Genomic DNA, 19825 nt, shown 5'->3' with positions numbered 1-19825 from the left:
TAGGTCATTGCCACCACAGTGCACAATCATGAGGTCAGGGGCTTGGAGATCCAAAAAGGATTTAACCAATGGCATCAATTGGTGCCACTTTAATCCTCTCTGTCCAATCCATTTAATGTCCACATTTTGCAAAGCTAGGTCTTTGTCAATACCTTTTGCAACAGAAAACATAGCTGTGTCCCACAATCTATACTCTAAACATCTTGAAGGGAAGTCTGGATGCACTGAGAAGATGTCTATAGGTGAAGTAGGTGGTTGGTAGAATAAGAGGTGTCTAAAATGGTGGATATGATGCAGTTTTAAAAAAAGAAGAGAAATGATTGGCTGTTTGAAAACATTATAGAGTGAAACATAGGGTGCATGTTTCGGTGTTTAAAAAGCATGTTTCTTATTGGTTACTAAAAAAAGTTTGAAAGGTACATTAGATAGGATAAGCTGAAATTTTGGAAAGTCAAGCACACTTGCTGTTTGAATTTGCAACATTGTGTGGTAAACTTGTGACCTGTGAGTTCAGTTGAGTGTTCCATGAACTGGTACTATAATAACAGGCATTAAGCAGAATGGGGGTATGGTTTGAAGTTATGTGACATTAAAATGTGTATTTCTTATAAATATTAAAGTAATATGTTATTGTAGTGATATTTACGAAGTCACTGGTATGGTTAGAAGTAGTGTGTTATGAAAAAAAAAGGCTAACAATATTTGTAATATACTTTTGAAGTCTTGTCTGGATCCGTGGTTCCAGCGCTTACGGAGCACCGTCCAGGCGTGACTCCAGAAAATTCCAGAAGCAATTTTCGTTCAGTTAGAGGGCAGTTGGCAAGGGTTAATATGTGTAACCAATAGAAATGTGTCTTAGAATTTAGAATTAACCTGGGAAGCAATGGGAGTTGATATTTACATGCATATGTAAGCAGAACGAGAGGGAAATTTTGCCCATTTTTGGTTTTGCTAAGAGCAGTGCACTGTATTCATTCTGTGCATAAGAAAATCTGGTGTGTGATTCAGATACTTCATAATCTATAAATTAATTTGAAAGGTGAGTTATCAATTTGTGAGGTGTACTATGTGGTGCCTTTGTTTTTAAACATAAAATGTAATTTTTAAAATTTGAAGTTAGTCATATATTTTATAATGAAGAAGTATTCATTGCAGTTTTTTGCAATGTATTTAAATGTTGTTTAATATACACTGTGTATATTATTATGTGTGTTTTGGAATGGGGATTGCTGGTTATGACTGATTGTTTTAATGTGTGGATAAGTACATTAGTAGTATACTACATAATTTTAGGTGTTGATTTCAAATTGGAAATGTATATGTCGAGTTAAGGTATTAGTGATGAGACTAGTTTTTATAAGTCTGTAAAGAGGTATAGTTAAAATATGCGACATAATTTTTGGTGTTTGGTTTCAATTTGAATTTTGTTCTGTGAATCTATGTGGTGTCATGTATGTTTTTCAGTGATATGGTGAGAGTTATAGCAGAGAAATGTGAATGGTCTCTGCTTTGTATTTGGCTAGGTGTAACATTAAAAGTAGTTGTAGAAAGGTAATGTAGCAGTAGAGATTTATGCAGTAGTTTAATCTTATAAAGAGTTTGCTTGCAAAGCAGGTACTGCTCTGTTAGTACTGAGACACTTCTGCAATCACCCATTGAGCTGGCTGCGCGGCGGATGGGCGGAGGAGAACGCGTGACGGCGCCAGCGGCGGGCCGTGCGGAGCCTGGAAGTGCCTGGTCCGGGAGAAGCGGACTTTTGAGTGCGGTGGTGGCTGAGAGCGGCGCTGGACTGACGGTGGGTCTGGCTCGCGTGGGTGCTGAGCGGGGCTCCGGGGGGGTATCCTCCTAGGGGCTGCTGCGGCTCCCGCTGGTAACGGTGGGGGGCGGCCCGCGTAGGCCCCACTCGAGGCCTAGGCTGCTGAGGTGCGGAGAAGCTACTGCGGCGGGGAGAGTGGCGGCGGCCTGGCCCCCACCCCTGTGTTGGGCCCAGTGGCGTTGGAGCTTAGCGGAGCGGCTGCCCGGTACTCCTGGAGGCGGCGGTGGGGGCCTGGAGAGCAGCTTGGGGGGCTGTGGTGAGAGCCGGCAGGCCGACCTGATCAGTGGCCTGCGAGAGTCTGATAGCGGCCTGAGGAGAGCTGGGACAGTGTGGAGGGCATCCGTGGGGGGCTGGCGATGGTTGGCCACCCCATGCCTGAGACAGGGGGGTAGAGAGAGTAGTGCTGTACCCCCCTGCTTATTGTTGGGCCTATTGGTGGGCCTCAATCGGACCGAGCGTCGTCGCTGCGGGGAGCATACATTGGAGTGGGCTTTCTGGTTTGGTTGTCCTGAGCTGAGGCGGCACCCCGGACCCCCCTTTTTTCCCCCCTTACCAAAGGCGGAGGGCGCATAAAAAATGCAAGCAGAGGAGAGGGAGGTAGGTGGAGCCGCGTGGACCCAGTGGGAGCAGGGCGTAGCGACTGAGGGCCCTCAAGTTAACGCGACGCCAGAGGCAACAGGCGAGATCGGTGAAGTGGTGGGCAATTTCCTGAACCTGGTCGGAGATTCACCCGTCGGTTTCCGGCATTGTGTCCTGAGTGTTGGAAAGTAACACCTGGTCTGTTGAGACGGCTTCCGGTCTTATCTGTTCTGGAGCGGAGGGATCGGACTGGTTGTGCCCGGTCACGGTGTCCTGTACGGCGTTGTAGGGGGCCCGCGCCCCGCGCCCCAGGTGGTTCCCTGGAAGGGTCGAATGCGGAAAATGTCCTTGGCCAGAGGTTGGAGGGATAAAACCATCAAGGACCTGTTCACTCAGGCTCCGGTGGGGAAACAAGCTGATACTGTGGCGATGGCTGCAAATCCTCCCACCCCGAGCCCATCAGATGGTTCAGAGCCTATCACTAAATCCTTTCTTGAATCCCTATTTAATACCCTACGAGATGATATCCACACCTTGAAGAGGGAGCTCAAGGAGGAGATCAAGGAGGTCCGACGAGATACGGACGCCATATGGGAACGAGTGGCGGACCTGGAGGGCAAGGGTGAGGGCCGGGATGCGGAAGTGGAGGCACTACAGCAGGAAATATTTCGTATTCATGATCAGCAAGTAGACCTTCAAATGCACCTGGAGGATTTGGAAAATCGCTCCCGACATCATAACATTAGGATCAGAGGTGTGAAAATGACTGAGGACGCAAAAGATCTCTTCCGGTTTGCCCGAGAACTGTTCAACCACATACTGGAACGCCCCTCTGACGCGGAACTTTGCATTGACAGGGCGCACCGGGTGGGCCCCCACGCTCGGCGCCCGCCTCACCCCCAGATATTTTAGTCTGCGTGCAAGACTTTCACACAAAAGAGGAGATTCTCCAAAAGGCACGCCAGTTGAATGCCCTTACCTTTAGAGACCACTCGCCGGTCCTGTTTCAGTACTTGTCTGCCCATACGCTGCAGAAGCGCAGGACCTTCAAGCCAGTCACAACATTACTGCAGCAACTTAATATTCCCTATAGTTGGGGCCACCCATTCCGACTGGTGTTTAAATGGGACAATAAGGTGTACCAGCTGAGGTCCCTGACAGAGGCTTGCAGGCTTCTGGGCATTGAGGTGCCAGCTGAGGACAAGGAAGAGCCCGACTGTGGGAGAGATGGGGATGATGCCAGACCGCTGTGGCGCCAACAGAGGCGGAGGCGACAGACGAGGCGGCCCCCGGTGGCAGTGATCGAGGAAGCCCAGCGGGCGGCGGTGGAAACAGCAGCAACGGAGTTGGCTTCCCCTCAACGTGGCTGACAATTAAGTTTATATTGAATACAATGTGCGAATCCTTTTTTTTCTGGCAATGGCCGGCGGTGGGAGGGGGGATGTTGGGAGTCTTCGAGTTACCCGTATTCCTACGATACCACAAATCTTCGGATAATGGACATACAGTTTGGACTTGAGGGTTTATTTCCTCTTATTCTTTGGGGTTTGGTGGGATTGGGTGGGAAGGGTGGGTTGCAACGGTCCTTAGTCCATCAGGAGTCTGGGCAGGTTTTGGCTATTCTAGTCCGCAATGGGTGGGGTCCTGGGGCAGGAGGGAGGCCGGGGTCTCCCATTGCTCAGATTGCTTCAATTGATACTCAATCCATAAGTGTCCAGATGCCAGTAACGGAATTGAAAATACTCACACTTAATGTGAGAGGTCTAAATAATCCAGTCAAGTGTAGGGCCGTGCTGCTCTGCTTGGAGCAAATGCATGCGGACATATGCCTCCTGCAGGAAATGCATCTTTTACAGCGCGACTGCCACCGTCTTAGATCTAAGAAGTTTCCCTTTCAATTTTTCTCCTCTAGTCCCACTAAGATGGCAGGGGGGCTATACTTGTGTCTCTGAGATTTACGGGTCGGGTCCTGGAAAAGTTAGCAGAGATTAAGGGGCGATTTCTTTTTTACAGATTTTCATTAGGCTCCATCTTTTTCTCTATTGGCTCAGTGTACGCCCCAAATGATGGGCAGGAGAGATTTCTTCACACGGTGCTTACTTCATCGGATCGCCACATCTTGCTAGGGGGAGACCTTAACCTGGTTTTCGATAATGTTTTAGACAGATCCTGCCAGCGTACCACGCAAGCAGGGGCACTATCAGGTGAGGGGCTAGTTAGGCTGCATGACTTGGGCTTCAGGGATCTTTGGCGTAGTCTTCACCCAGGGGAGTGGGAATAATCATTTTTTTCACATGCGCACAAAACATATGCTCGCCTAGACTACCTGCTCGCTACGTTGCCTACACAAGCCTTAGCTACAAAAGTGGAGAGTTAGACTACATGCTTGCTACAATGCCTACACAAGCCTTTGCTACAAAAGTGGAGATCGGGGTTGCCTCCTTATCGGATCATGCACTGGTAATTGTTAGCTTAGCTCTTCCCCCTCTTCGGTGCGCGCAGCGTTCTTGGCATCTTAGAGAGCCATTATTGCATTGGAAAGATGTGGTCTCTCGATTCCAACGAGCCCTCTCAGACTATCTCTCCCATAATAGCAACACAGACACTACATTGGCGACACAGTGGGCGACCCTGAAGGCGGTCCTTTGAGGCGAATTTATAGCTATCTCGGCGGCGGATAATGTTGAGAGGCAGCGCAAGCGGGATGACCTTACTCAGCGAGTTAGGGAGCTAGAGCAAATGCACCAGAGAACGGTGGCCCCCAGGATTTGGCGGCAGTTGAAAGCTGTGAGGCAACAATTAAAGGCATAGGACCAGGCTAGAGCAGAGTTTGCAGCCTTGCGCTTGCGCCATGCCTTCTACACGGGTGGGGATAGGTGTGGGAAACTGTTGGCGCACAATTTGAGGGAGACCAGACAACAGCAGGCAGTCCGAGAGATAATTAGGAGGGATGGGAGACATGTCACGGAAGACCACGACATAGCTGAGGCGTTTAGGGATTTCTATGCCGCCCTTTATGCAGGTGAACCTACGGACGTTGCGATGGAGGAGAACTTTTTGGTCTCTATTTCCCTGCCGACGCTTACGAGCGAGCAGGTGGATCTTCTAGAAAGTGCTATCAGGCCGGAAGAGATTATTGTGACTATCTCCCGCTTGAAAGTGGCCAAAACTCCAGGACCTGGCGGGTTTCCGGAGAGTTTTTATAAAACGTTCTGTGCGCAGCTTCTTCCCCTATTGGTGCCCCTCTTCAATTCCTTTTCGGAGGCAGGTGCGATCCCGAGTGATCTTTTAGAGGCCTCAGTTGCGGTTATCCCGAAGCCGTGGGAAGTTCGGATGCGTTGCGAGGCATATAGATTGATTTCAATTCTTAACGTTGATTTAAAACTATATACAGGGATTCTAGCAGCGCGACGCAGAACCCACATAGGAGGTCTGATTGACCCGGACCAAGCTGGCTTTATTCCCGAACACCAGACCTCGGATAACGCAAAGCGGGCCCTCCATCTCATTGAGAAGGCTACAGGGACATCCGGGGAATATATGATGCTAGCTATTGATGCCGAGAAGGAGTTTGATATGGTCCATTGGCCCTATCTAGTGAAGATCCTTGAGAAGGTAGGTATGGGGCCGAAGTTCTGTATGCATGTCTTGAACTGTTATAAATATCCGACAGCAACGGTACGGGTTAACGGATTCACCTCCCCTCGATTGGCTATAGAGAGGGATACGCGGCAGGGATGCCCGTTATCGCCCCTTCTGTTTGCTCTTTATATGGAGCCACTGGCGCAGAAACTACGATGTAACCCAGAGGTCACAGGGATGAAGTTCGGGGGCTATATACATACCATTAGCTTGTATGCGGATGATGTTTTAATATCATTGTCGCAACCCGCGGTCGCTTTGCCGGCCTGTATCGCAGACTTGGACTCAAGGTTCAAGGTCAATATGAGCAAATCGGTAGCGTTCGACCTGTCCCTGGAAAAACCCATCCGGGAGCTGCTGGCCAAGGAGTTTCCCATTCACTGGGTGACTGAGGCAGTTCCCTACTTAGGAATCAGACTGGCACTGTCCCTACGGGATACGGTAGATATTAATTATGCGCAGGTACGGGACAAGATTAGGAGGGAATTGAGGCAGTGGAGGCACTATCCCTTATCCTGGTTGGGTAGGGTTGCGGCCATATAAATGACGGTTCTTCCGCAAATCTTATATTTGTTTCGCACTATTCCCTTACGATCTCCCAAAGGGTGGATAAAACAGACGCAATCTGAATTGGCCCAATTCATTTGGAATGGTAGGAAACCACGCCTCAAACTCAGGTTAGCAATGCTCCAACCGGAACATGGTGGGATTGGCCTCCCAGATTTGCTATCATATTTTCAGGTGGCTCAGCTTAGATACTTTGTGGAAGGAGTAGGTGGGAGTCTGACAAGCACTGGCTTTTTCAAGACCAGGCTGTGGCTGGCAGAACTTTACAGGAAGTTCCCTTTCTTCGCAGGCATCATAGACCCCCCAACTTGCACATCACCAGGGTTCCCCTAGAGGTTTGGGATAGGACGAACACTAGTAACAAACTCACCACCTTCCCGTCCACGCTTACCCCTATTGTGGTTAATCCGGATTTTACTCCGGGGCTAGACGCTGTGGCCTTTGCGGGCTGGCGACCAGCTGGCTGTCGATTTCTTTACCACCTATATGCAGCTGACGGGGTGGTTCCCTTCTCTCACTTTCGTCAGGAGTTTGGGTTGCCAGAAGGGGAAAGGCTTCTCTACCTGCAGGCACGACACTGGGCTCTCAGTGAGCAAGTCCGCTCCGAAGCAGACAGACAGCTTACCCCCTATGAATATTGGTTAATCACGCGTAAGACTGACAAGAAATTAATCTCTAATCTTTATAAGATGCTACTGAATAAATATACACACTTCTACAATGCTAGCAGGACGCGGTGGGAGAGGGAACTAGACAGGACTTTTACTCGCAAAGAATGGGAAGGTATTTATTATAGGGCGCGCCATTCCGCTTACTATATGGGACTTACAGACACTCTAACAAAAATTGTAACCTACTGGTACTACACTCCGGAACGTCTTCACGAAATGGATCATACTAGGGAGGCACTTTGTTGGCGAGGGTGTGGACAGGTGGGGAATCTGGTGCATTTGCTCTGGGACTGTACACACCTTAAGGGCTATTGGAAACAGGTTCTAGATGAAGTGGACGCACACTTTGACACAGAGATTCCCTGTTTCTCCTCATATGTCCTGTTGGGGCTTCCGAACCCCCTGATGTACCCGCTACGTTCCCGTAGAGGTCGCCTGATTGCGATTGCGCTAGGCTCAGCGTTGCAGAATATTGTAGTACATTTGAGGTATGCGATTGTCCCCACTTTGCAGGGATGGCTCCATCGTCTTTGGACGGTGCTCGGCATGGAAAAACTCTCAGTGACGGGGGAGGGTGTAAAATATGCAGAATTGTGGCAGCCCTTTTTGCCCCTACTGTCTTCTGAGTTTCGAGAGGTTACCTGCCCACAATATCTGAGACTGTTGCGTCTCTCGGATGCGGCTGGTGGCGAATAGAACTGGCGGGAAGGATGTGGCTTAATTTGGTGGACAAGGACCAGGGGAAGGGGTGGGTTAGGGAGGGTTGGGTAGGGGGTAAGGGAAAGGGGGGGTTCAGGAGTAGGGTTTTCCCCTTGTTTTGTTCTCCTCTGTTATTTTTCTACCTGATTTTTTTAATGTGGGGGCTGTACACACTTAGATATTTTGTCGACCTTGGTCCGTGGTTGTGGTTCGGACGCCATCTAGCTGGTGTATTTTGCTTTGGCTAAGCTGTCTCAGGTAATGTCACTGATATTTTGTGTATGCTTATTGCGTGTCATGCCTTCAATAAAAATGATTTAATACTAAACTCACTCTTCAGTCAACCACCAGCACTCTAACAATGCAGTCAATGTCCACGCACTTGTACAATTACTTAGGCCTTAATTGATGTAGTGGAACAATCAAATGTGCACAACCTGTGTGGTCCCCTAACCCCCTGCAGACTACTGATTCACTCCTTCAATAACTTAGGTAGTACTATTGCAGTGCCCCAATCACACTGTCACTCTCTATGCACTCTTGCAATCATCCTGACAGAACCATGTGTCTCTAATCATTAATACAAGCACTTTTAAGCTCACTCTGCTGTCAACCACCAGCACTCTAACTATGCAGTCACTGTCCATGCACTTGTACAATAACTCAGGCCTTAAAAGATGTAGTGGTACAGTCAAATGTACACAACCTGTGTGGTCCCCTAACCCCCTGCAGACTACTGAATCACCTTCCGTCTCCTCACCCACGCACACAAAGCCCTACACAGCCAAGGACCAGGATACCTCAACAGCCGCCTCAACTTCTACGCTCCCAAACGCCAGCTTCGCTCGACCAGCCACGCCCTCACCGCCGTCCCCCGCATCCGCAGAGCCACCACAGGGGTCCTTCTCCTACCTCGCCGCCAAGACATGGAACTCCCTCCCCACCCACCTCCGCCTGACTCAGGACCACCTCGCCTTCAGGAAGCAACTCAAGACCTGGTTGTTCGAGCAGTAGCGGATCCCCTCCGCCCAGCATCTTGAGACCCTCTGGGTAAGTAGTGCGCTATATAAATACGATGATTGATTGATTGAGTGCTTCAATAACTTAGGTAGTACTATTGCAGTGCCCCAATCACACTGTCACTCTCTATGCACTCTTGCAATCATCCTGACAGAACCATGTGTGTCTCTAATCACTGTGCTGAAACACAAGCACTTTTAAACTCACTCTGCTGTCAACCACCCGCACTCTTACTATGGAGTCACTGTCCATGCACGTGTACAATGACTCAGGCCTTAATAGATGCAGTGGTACAGTCAAATGTGCACACCCTATGCGGTCCCCTAACCCCTGCACACTACTGATTCACTCCTGCAAATATCCAGGTAGAAGCCATTCAGTTCAGCAATCACAGTGTCAGTCTCTGTGCACTCCTGCTATTATCCCGAGAGAACCATGTGATTTTAAAATAAAGTATTTAAATGATTTTTTATATACAAAATGTTTGTTTAGTAATTCAATAGTATATTTTATAAATGTATTTTAATAAAGTCATATATTTTTTTTAATCAGGTATTGTTCATCATCATTAAAAACAATTATCAAGACTAGAATAACACAAACAACAAAAAAAGGAGTATTATTTGAAGAAAACGCAACAGGAAGAATTAGATGAACTACAACATGTGGGAAAAAAGAAAAAGTCTTGCAGTAAGAGAACAAAATAATGTTTTAAATTTCAAAGTATAGAAAGAGTGTGCATATTGTGGAGAGTACAAAGAATGCCTCAAAAACTAAAAAGAATAAGAAGAAAAAAAACGAAAATAATGACAAATCACATTCTAAAGAAATGATGTATGGTAAAAGTTGAGTGTAGTTCCTATATTCCCAATAGGCTCTGCGCATTGGAATAATATACACTATAGTTTTGACATACGACTTAGGTCAGTATGTAACTATCGAGTATTCTAAACTTAATTGTGTGTGCCAGCCAACTCAGAGGTCACTAGAAACTTTCTCGAATAAACAAGAAGGAATTAGTCTCTGACAACTGCATAAACATGACAACTGTGGGGCATATTACCAAGGGCCATTATCGCCGCTTTAGCTGGACTTTTTTCCGCTAATGCGGCGATAATTTTATCACCCTATTACCAAGCTGTCGCTAACACCAGTTAGCGACAGCTTGTAGGCGATAGCGGGCCTTTAGGGGCCCACTTTGCATGTCAGCGATAATTATCGCTAATGACATGCAAAGTGGGCGTGCCAAAATGTCAGCGACTGAAAACAGTCGCTGCAATTGCTATCGCCTATGATCAACACAGGCGTTGTTTTGGAAATATTCGCGCTAAGCGTGAATATCTCCAAAAGCTAACGCATGCCCTGACTAGTTCTTAGCCATGTTATCCAATGAGAGGTGGATAACATGGCTAAGAGCATTGTCACGGTAATGCCTGAATATCGCTGTATTGACAGCGATATTCATGCATTTCGCCTGTTTTTTATCGCTCCTGAGATAAACCTTGCTAATAGCAAGGTATCTCAGCGATAAAAACAGGTGAAGGGCGGCGATAGTAATATTCCCGCTAAGCCACCGCAGCGATAATTATCGCTAGTTGTTGGTGCTATGCCCCTTTGTTTCCCCTGATTATGAAACAATCTTCAGAGTCGTGGAAGCAATAGATAACGATTTCACTCAGTCAATTGTGCATATTTTGTTTCTACAGAGTTGCACTGAAATAGAGAGACAGGCGTTTCAATAAAAGGTTTATTGAACAGTCTTCTTTCTCATGCAAGAGAGGTAAACTGCTACAATCGTTAGACAGAATGCGAAGTATAATTCGTACAGTGCAAACAGGATTATAAAATAACACTGTAATAGCATGGTCTGTTTCTATGACATATAAAAATACGTACATAAATAACACAGGCTAAAATACTCAACTGGTGCTTCTAAAATACGCCTACCCCAATGTACCTAACCTAGGTCTATATACATATTATATTAAACTCAAGTGGGGTCGACAGGTCCATGGCAGATTTGCACTGACATCCGTGCAAGCCCCGAGATGGAGCCACGGATCTCGAACATGGCAAAAAAACATTTGTAGCCCATTTCTTGCCCACATACCTACTTTTGTCACCCATGTAACATAAACATGGGGTCAGAGAACCTATACCCTGATGCCTTCATATAAATTGCAGCCTACATTTCAGCCCTAGGGACTGTTTCCTGATACATAAAATGGCGGCCACAACTTTTCTCTCAGGTTGAAGTCAGCCAATCAGGCCTTTCTAGTGGCTTGAGACTTTGAGTATTGCCTGAGGGGGATACATTTACATTTACATTTACATCTGTGGAGGGTCTTTGTCCCTAGATATGCACATTTCTTTCTCCTTTAATTTTTCAAAAACTACGGAACAGATTTACACCAGATAACAAAAAGCACTGGTTGAATTCCGTCAAGTGTTTTGGGCTGTAGTTGTGTGCAAAATTCTTATAGGAAATTGCATTGAGAAATTTTTGGGGGGACCGCCCTTTTTCTCGGCCCCCACTTCATGAATCACGCAGAAAATGTCAACCAGTAGCTGAACTGAGTAATGTACTATTTATTAAAATATTGTGCAGATTTGTCAAATGGCGCCAAAGTTATTGGGAAAACAAAAACACTTTTCCTATAGAAACTGGGTCCTAACTATAACTACCTACTGGCTAATTTCTAACATATGTCACCCTGGTGGCAATGTGACTGTCTGTATCAGTGTGGGAGTGTGAGTCTGACAGTAACATCTAACCTTTGAGAGTGGGTGTGTGAGTGGCTGTATGGGAAGATGAGTGGGTATATTAGTCTCTGAGTGGGTGTTTGAGTGTCTGAATGGCTCTATCGGTGGTTGTGTGACGCTCAGAATGGGTCTGTGAGTGGGTCCGTAAGTGTCTGAGCGAGTCTGCGAGTGGGTACATGAGTCTCCGAGTAAATCTGGGAGTGAGTGCATAAGTCTCTGAGTGGGTCTGTGAATGGGAACACGCAAGTGTCTGAGTGGGCCTGTGAGTGGCTGCATGAGTATCTGAGAGGGTCTGTGAGAGTGTGCAAGAGATGCTGAGTGGGTTTTTGAGTGTGTGTGTATCTGAGTTGAGCTGTGAGTGGGTGCATAAGTGTCTGTGTGGGTCTGCTAGTGGGTGCATGAATGTGTGAGTGGGTGTGAGTCTCTGAGTAGGTCTGTGAAAATGTGTGTGAGTCACTCAGTGGGTCTGTGAGTAGATGAATGAGTTTTTAAATAGGTCTGTGAGTCGGTACATGAGTGTCTGAGTATGTCTATCAGTGGGTGCATGAGTCGCTGAATGGGTCAGTGAGTGGGTGCATGACTTTGGACATGTGTGTGCGCAACATCAGTCTACATTTTCAGTTCAGGGGTGCTACAGGGTGTCCTTTGGACACCCCTGGCACCCTTGAAATCGCATCCTTATTTGCGATTGGCAAATTGCTAATCGCAAATAAGGAATAACTCCCCATTCATTCCTATGGGCCTTTAGGCCCATAGAAATGAATGGGGAGTTATTCCTTATTTGCGATTAGCAATTTGCTAATCGCAATTAAGGAAGCTGTAGGAATCGCAATTTTTTTTGCAATTTCTACATGAATCCCGATTTGAGAGTCCTTAATAGCGATTCCTTAATAATCGCTATTAAGGACTCGCAAATCGGGACCATGATGAATCTGGGGGTAAGACTATGTCGTTGTGTGTAGTGTTTAAACCAAAAGTTCCACTACAGGGGTAGACTCCTTCTTACTACAGTTCCTTTTACTCTTCGGTGTTGTCTGAACACTTGAGGCTGATGGTGGTTCCTGATAGCTGCAAGGTCATGCAATCTTAAGGGTTGAAAACAGAGCCTTGGGAGTCAGCTGTGAGTGATTTGAAGTGAAGTGGTGAGAGTTGTATGTGGTTCGGGTTATGTGTACAGTATTCGCCTGTCCTCTTCCATTCAGGGTCCGCACCAAGGTGGCTGAGGTTTCTGCCCAATAGGCTGCACATAAAAGATGATCATAAAGCTTATTTTTATTCCATTCCAGTGCAAAATATTATGTGGATATGCTCCAACCACTCATCCTGCTCTTATTCACCCGCAAACACAATTAACAAACGCTGTTCCAAAAGTTGTATCTCCCAAAGCTGCTCCAAAATCCCCTCCTGTGAACTTGCCCCCAGACTGTCACCCGTATGTTGCTGTCCTTATAAATGTACCCACCCTGAAGGCTGCCCAAAACGAATCCCCCCAAGCTTTAAAAAACAAAACGTTGCACTGGTTAAAGTCCAACAGACTCCTTCCCAGGGGCCTTGATGGCCAAATTATAGGAGTCAGAAGGGTGGATTGGGTGGGATACGGTCACAAGCAAGTGGAAGGAGACTGTGTGGTGGTCAACTTTAGGGATAGCAGAGTAGCACAAACTATTTGTGATTATAAACCTAATCCCAGGGGCAGGGAATTGGTATAGTGGACCTAACGTTTTTTATCCTAGAATAGTCAGCACCCCGATTGGCCGAGATTTCGGCATGGGTTGGAGCAATAGCTCTGCCTGTTTTGAATTCCCTGCTAATCCTCTATTCTATCCTCAGGCAGTCTGGCCATCGCCTGGGTGGAGACCACCGGGATATTGAACCGATTGCAATTTTGGGGAGGCCCCCGGAGCCGGTAACTCTGGTGATGATACTGAGTTGAGAGGGCTGACCATCGATCATGTCATACTCCCCCCTAGCATAGTAATCCCCACTCCTATACATGAGAGTAATCAGCTTCCGGAGGGGCAAGGCGGGGTTAGCAGCCTTATGACTCAGGACCTTATGGTGGGGGGAGGTGACCTCGACTCTGGCTGTGTTCCAGCTGTGACGGATCCAGTTCTTAGGATTTTCAGCTGGAACATTGCGGGAATTGATAGGAAGTTGGAGTTGCCTGACTGGAACGCCCTTGTCGAGGGATATTCCATCTGTATATTCCAGGAGACATGGGCTAAGGAGCCCTGTCATAAGGTGGGATATTCATCCCACTTTGCTCCAGCTGTCACGCCTTTGTCAGGGAGGGGTCGCCCTTCGGGTGGCCTCCTCATTTGGGTTGCTGTTTCCCTAGATTGTAGGGTGGAGGAACACCCCACAAACTCACCTGATATCCTCAACATTACGTTAAAGGATTCTCGGGGATGCCTGCTCTTAGACTTTTTTAATATTTATGCTAGAGGTACTAGGGGAGGAGTACAATCACCCACCATGCTCTCCTAAGGCAATGGCCCAAAAAACAGAGCCTTGGGAGTGAGCTGTGAGTGATTTGAAGTGAAGTGGTGAGAGTTGTATGTGGTTCGGGTTATGTGTACAGTATTCGCGTGTATTTTGGTGGCGGGTGATCTAAATTGCACGTTCGAGCCCCGAGACCTTGATGACACTTTAGGCATAGAAGTGGAGGACTCGAGAAAGGGGATTCTGGCCTTGGCTTTGCCCCCAATTAAAAAGTGGTCACAAGTGGCGTTGCAGATCAACGCACTCAACTTGGAATTTGATCTGAGGGCAGTCAATGGGAGGTCCAAATCTGATCTGAAGGGTGCACACACATACAACAGGCCCAATCATACGTCCAGAATAGATTATATTCTTCTCGACGTATGTTTATGGAGTACTCTGAGTGACATGGAGATTATTCAGAGTATTGAGAGTGACCACAATCTTCTCTCTCTTATCTTGTCTCCCGAGTGGCTAAGGGGTACGGCTGGGTTTCAACATCCACCGTTGGCACCCAACTCCCAGACGACCAGTGTATCTAATTGTGGGAGGCGGCTGAAATGGCCAAAGCTTGCCCTGTCTGGTGAGAAAATCATAGCCATAGGGGCTCTGCTGGCTGAAGCCCAGAGCAACATGGGCTCATTGTTCAATGCACCTAAGGAGGCCACGCAGGTTTTTTGTGCCCTAATTGGGGCCCTAAGCAAGCTCTTCATCTCTCCTAGCAGTGCCTCTGGTAGGACTAATAGGAACAAACCCTTGACTAGACAGGGATGGTTTACGACCAAATGTAGGACCATGAAAAAAGCCTTGATAGGGGCAGTTAAATCTAAGTCCCTACTAGCAATTAGGACAGCAAGGAAGGACTACTCTCTCACCGTAAAGGCAGCAAAAAGGGAGTGGGAAGAGAAGTTTTGGGAAGACCTTTTGGCAGCAAGCAAGGGAAAGGATGCAAGGGAAAGGATGCAAGGGGTTTCTGGAGTTTGATTAGAAATAGGAATAGGCCAGATGTTTCGCTGATTACATGTAACATCCCCGCCCAGCTCTGGTATAACCACTCCGAGGCGCTGAATTCACAACCAGAAGGGGACCTTAGTGAGTCCTTTTCCTTGGAGGATGATATAATTGTTAGTGGCATTGATGATTTTACTGAGAAGGAGGTGGAGGCTGTAATCAAGTCTCTGGTCCCATTAAAAGCAGCTGGGCCGGATGGGATACCAGGTGACGTGCTTCGTGCCAATCCCGAAGAATGGGGACAATTAGTCGCTACGTTATTAAATGCAATCACGAAGGGCGCACTAGTACCTGATTCCTGGAAGGGGGTGGAGGTTGTCCCGATATTCAAAAAGGGGTGTCGGGACAACCCCGCTAACTACAGGCCCATCAGCCTCATCAACTCTTCCCAAAAGGTGGCAGAGAAGAGGATCTTGGGGAGGGTCCTTTAATGGGCTGATGACCACAAGATACTGTCTGACTTTCAGGAGGGATTCCGTTCAGGTACTGGGACGATCGAACAGGCCTTCAGGCTGATGCTCCTGTATTGGAAGGTGGTGGTGCTGGGCAAGGGCAGTCTTTATTTGGCCTTTATTGACCTGAAGACTGCCTTTGACCTAGTACCTAGGGAGGAGCTATGGAGGGTTCTGCCGGGGCTAGGGCTGCCCCCCTACATCCTGTCGCTTCTGATTAAACTTCATTCAGACAATTATGCACAGGTGCGGTGGGGCATGAACAGGGAAAAAACCAACAGGATTCCGGTGCGAAGGGGTGTCCGCCAGGGATGTGTGCTGGCTCCCACACTATTTTCATTGTATGTGAATGGTGTGGTAGAGCACCTGCTTAAAGAACCAGCAGATGCTCCGTCCCTGGCGGGTACTCGGATCCCCACCCTGCTCTTTGCTGACGACACCCTGCTCATTGCAAAGACACCTCAGGGTCTCAAAAAGCTCCTAATCCGCTTCCAGGAGTTCTGCTCCCTTAAGGGCCTGACGATTAACGTAGATAAGACCAAATTCCTGACCATGAACCCTCCCAAAAAGCTAGGGCCCTGTCCGGTTCTAAATACTGTTCCCCTGGAGAGGGTCTGCGAGTTCGACTATTTGGGGATTCGCCTCAGCAATTCCATGAGCTGGACCCCACATATTCAAAAGATGCTGCTCAACCACAAAAGGGTGACTGGTGTCCTACTCAGGGAACATCGCTCATCCCCCAAACACTGTATCTCCCCAGTTATAGATATATATAAAGCTAGAGGGGTTGCTGCCGCCCTGTATGGGGCGGAGTTGTGGGGCACCACAAACCTTGAGGTACTAGCCAAGGCAGAAAGCAAATTCTTGAAAGAACTTTTGGCTCTTCCACTGAGCACTCCCACAGTCCCAGTGCTTCTTGACTTGGGCTGCAGACCAATTGCGGACCAGGCGCGACTGCGGCCGTTGCTTCTATGGGCCCCCTTGTGGAGGGTCCCCGAGCTAGCCTCATATGCAGCAGGTCTGTCTGAGGTGATTGCAATGGAGGGATGGCATCGAATAAAATGGCTAAGGGACGTTAAGAGCCTACTGGGGGAGTTGGGTTTGGAAGACTCTTGGGTTACTCGTTCTGCTCCTCCCAAAGCCACCCTGAAGAAACTATATTGGGACTGGATATCTTCCAAACTCATTTGCAATCCTCGTCACTGCAATTCGACCACAGCATTCCTAAGAATTAAAGATGTGGCGGCATATGAGCCTTATCTGGACCTAATCTCCATCCCATTGGACAGGGCTCTCTATTTCAAGCTCAGAGTGGGCACCTTACCTTTAGGCAACCTGGTGTCCAGGTGGAGATCATCTTCCCAGTCCTCGTCCTTCTGTGCCATGTGCTCGACACGGGTGGAGACGGTGGCACATTTTTTCTTTGAATGCCCGGACTATTGTGCTCCAAGGAGGCGTTGGCTAATACCACTGTGCAGGCTCTTAGGCACACGACAGCACTTGGTGGCCCTCCGCATTTTATTGACTGATACATCCCCCTCCATTGTTTGTGGTATTTCAAAGTTTTTAAAATGGGCATGGGTGATTCGTTCCAAAAGGCTTTCCATTTTAATTTAATTCTCTTTTTATCTATTTATTGCATTAATCCTGATTATTTTATCCTTTTTAAAAATACCCTAATTGTATTCCATTACAGGCCTTGAGAATGTATTTTTTTAATGTATGTACTGCTTTTAAGATATTTATGTATCGAAATAAAGCATATCACTCACTCACTCATTTGCAAGAGTGTAAAATTAAAGTCTACACCTAAGTGAAAATCTGCACTTGAAAATCTTGAATAGAAAATCAGGGGATAGTTACACCTAGGTGCAGGAGTGAATAAGCACCTGAGTAATAATACACATGTATATTTACCTTTGAGAATGAGGTCAATTCTGTAATATTTACATAAAGCTTTGATTCGGGATCCTTCTGGGGCTCTCGCCACTAATCATAATATATGGCTTAGTTAAATTAACAACATGCACTAGAGAACATGCCAGCCATGTTAGCCATCAGAAACACCTCCACTGGTATGAACTGGCATGGCCTCTCACCAGAAGTGTTCATCTCACCTTTACATTGCTGCTTGATCCTGAAACCTAGCTGTTAGTTGAAAAAGATTTTTTTATTTGGCTGATAGACATGTTTTTGCTGCAAAACTTTATTGTTGGAAGGAGGGACTGCCTGAGTAACATTATGCTTAAAAGGAGAAACACTTCTTCTTCTGGCATATGATATTTTTGGTCACAATGTATTCTTTCAAATGTTATTTTCATACTCCCGGAAACCCACACTGCCTTCAAAGCTATGGTCACCACAGAACACCTCCTCCTCAAAACCACTAAGAAGACTGTCTTCCAGGTCAGAATAAATGGCAAGGCACACAACAGTAAAGAACCCTTCGCCATTGTCAAGGTGTTTGCTAGGCCCAACTGCTAGACCACGGACGTCCCACCCTCCCAAGACCTCTGCGACAAACTCAGCACATTCTTCCACCACAATATCAGGCTTATCTATGACAGCTTTAACACCCAATACCCTCACACCAAGCCCAACACCACCGCACCCAACCACGCCGCACCTCAATAGATCCTGCAAAGCTGGACCCCGCTCACCTCTGATGAATCTCTCAAGTCCATGAAGATCATCCACTCCGAGTCCCCTCGGACGCATGTCTGCACCACATCTTCCACAGACCAGCCATCTCCATCGCCCCAAGCTCTGCAGCACTATCAACTGCTCCATCGAGACTGCCATCTTTCCCGATTTCTTGAGACACGCCAAGATCAACCCTCTACTAAAGAAACCATCCTCTGACTCGACAGACCTGAAGGACTTCAGACCAATATTCCTTCTCCCCTTCCCAGTCAAGGTCATCAACACTCAGCTCTCTGCGTTCATTGAAACAAACCATATCCTGGACATCAGGCTTCAGGAGCAACCACAGCACCGAGAGTGCCATCCTTGCCGCCACCGACGACATCCGCTCCCTCCTCAACTGAGGCAAAACTGCAGCCCTCATCCTACTAGCCCTCTCAGCCACCTTCGACACCACCTCCCACTGCACCCTAATCAAGAGACCCCAATGCTTGCATCCATGACAAGGCCCTGCACTGGATCCACTCCTTCCACAGCGGACAAACACAGTGAGTCAGACTACCTCCGTTCCTCTCCAAACACACAGAGATCAACTGTGGAGTGTCTCAGCGTTCCTCCCTGAGCCCTACCCTCTTCCACGTCTACATGGCCTCCTCATGACCATTGTCAGGAACAACAAACTCAACATCCTTTCCTATGCCGACAACACCCAACTGATCGTCTCCCTCACCAATGAACCAACAACCGCCAGAGACAACTTCCACAGAGGAAGGAAGGCCGTCGCACCTGCATGAAGTGCAGCTACCTCAAACTGAATTTGGAAAAGGCTGAAGTCCTCATTCTAGGACCCTCAGCCTCAGCATGGAACGGCTCCTGGTGGCCCTCCACTCTGGGATCCCAGCCCAACCCCACTGACCATGTACAAAGCCTCTGCATCCTACTGGACTCCTCACTCACATTGAACCATCAATGCAGTCAACACTGTCACCTCATCATGCTTCCACATGCTCCACCTGCTTCTCAAAACATTCAGATGGATCCCCACCGAAATCGGGAAAACAGTCACCCTTACACTCATTAGCAGCAGACTCGACTATGGCAACACACTCTACGCTGGCATCACCCAGAAACTCCTCAGAAAACTTCAGAAAGTTTAAAATGCCACAGACAGACTGATCTTCAACATCCCCTGCCAAAGCCACATTTCCGAACACGTCCGAGAACTCAACTTGTTTCCAGACTACAAAAGGATAACCTTCAAGCTCCTCATACATGCCTACAAATCCCTCCACAGCGCAGGATCAGGATACCTGAATCACTGCCTCTCTTTCCACATCTCTGAACAAACACTTCCGCTACACCCAGATGCCCAGGCCACCATTCCCTGAATCCACAAGACAAGAACCGGAGGAAAATCCTTTGCTCACATCGCCGCCAAGACCTGGAACACTCTGCCCACCCACCTCAGACAATCCCCATCA

This window comes from Lissotriton vulgaris, unplaced genomic scaffold (genome assembly GCF_964263255.1).
Source record: "Lissotriton vulgaris unplaced genomic scaffold, aLisVul1.2 SCAFFOLD_1621, whole genome shotgun sequence".
Taxonomy (NCBI): domain Eukaryota; kingdom Metazoa; phylum Chordata; class Amphibia; order Caudata; family Salamandridae; genus Lissotriton; species Lissotriton vulgaris.
Note: the sequence above shows the minus strand (reverse complement) of the source record.